Consider the following 1870-nt stretch of genomic DNA (forward strand, 5'->3'; position numbering starts at 1 on the left):
GTAAGAAGAAGAAAAAGGTAAAGATACAAATTATGAACAACAAATACACATCTATCAACAAGTGAATCTAAAAATCAAGTGAATAAAGAATCTGATGAACAGAATAAACTGGTGAATATAATAGAATCAGGGGCATAGGAAGGGAGTGGACTGACTATTCTCGGGGGGGAAAGAGGTTTGGGGGGTGCGGGAAGAGACTGGACAAAAATCGTACACCTATGGATGAGGATAGTGGGGGGGGTGAGTAAGGGCAGAGGGAGGGGTGGGAACTGGGTGGAGGGGAGATATGGGGGGGGAAAAGAGGAACAAATGTAATAATCTGAACAATAAAGATTTAATTAATAAAAAAAAGAAAAGAAAAGGGGCAATGTGACTCACATTTGAGGCCAAGAGCACAGGTATGTCCTATCTGCTCATCTGCTTTTATTGTTGTCAGAAGACACAGCATCAGTAGGAATATAAGGAGAGATTGACTATAATGGGACTGAGGCCTGCTATCTTCTCTGATGTGGGGAGTAGAGGAAGCAGATGGATGTGCAGGGTGGGGAGTATGACAAACTTGGCATCTCAAGAGAGAATCTTATCATGGAATGAACTGTCTCCATTATGACAGGTAATGAACTTTGAGGACGTGGCCATTGCCTTCTCCTAGGAGGAGGGGTGGGGGGTCCTTGATGAGGCTCAGAAATATCTGTACTGTGATGTGATGCTGGAACTTTTTTCACTTGTATCATTCGTAGGTAAGCCCTTCACATCTCTCCTAGTGTCCTGAAGTGATGCCCACTCTTTATTTATTACCTAGACATAGCACTCTCTCTCTCTCGCAAAGCCAGACCATGGGCTCTGCTAATTTCACCCCATTGACTGTCCTGTCAAATGGGCTGTGGCTGCCAGTGCTGTGCTCTCAGAGAGCCCTGAGCAATAGACTCCATAAGCCTTCCTCACACCAGTTGCCTCAGAAACTGCAGGAAGTGACTGGGTGGCAGCAGTGTTACAGACAGCCTAATGGGTCCCTCCTGCTCTTCCTCTCCCAGGGAGGGTGACTATATTCAGATCCATGGCTTCCACTTCTGTACCTTTCCTGTAGGTAAGGACCTTGGTGAATGCCTGTGCCAGGTATCTTCTTCACATACATGAGCCAGGGGCTGTTCTTGTAAGACCCTCCTTCAACTGTTTGTAATATTACCTTCTCTGAATACTATTGTAAGCCGAATTGCTATGGGAAAGTGATGTCTGCTCACCTCTGTTGTCTTTCATTGATATTCAGAATATTTAGTTTGTACATATCTCTAGAGAAGGAGGTGGAAGGAGAACCCCGGTTTTCTCCAGGGTGAATATACAGGATGCTCCTAGAGCAGTGGTTATCAACCTTCTGGCCCTTTAAATACAGTTCCTCATGTTGTGAACTAACCATAAAATTATTTCGTTGCTACTTCATAACTGTAATGTTGCTACTGTTATGAATCATAATGTAAATATCTGATATGCGGGATGGTCTTAGTTGCCCCCTGTGAAAGGGTCGTTTGACCGCCAAAGGGGTTGCGACCCATAGGTTGAGAACCACTGTCCTAGAGGATGCCTGGCCCTTCTGAGTAGCAACTGGAGTAAGGTATGACATAAGGATGGTGATCAGATTGTATTAGGAACCTGCTCCTGGTGTTTGGAGAAGGTTCCAATGGCCACACCTCATTTATACCTTTCCTTTTCCACACTTGACACTTTGCTGACTTGTCATTTCATCAGTGACTTCTTAGCTTTGGCTATCTTCTCCTTTGTGTCCTTTACATCACCTATTCCACTGCACATCTCTTTCTGCAGTATTCTACAACATGGAGCTATGCAAGTGGTATGAGGATCACATAAATGCATA

This window comes from Myotis davidii, unplaced genomic scaffold, assembly GCF_000327345.1.
Source record: "Myotis davidii unplaced genomic scaffold, ASM32734v1 scaffold6209, whole genome shotgun sequence".
Taxonomy (NCBI): Eukaryota; Metazoa; Chordata; class Mammalia; order Chiroptera; family Vespertilionidae; genus Myotis; species Myotis davidii.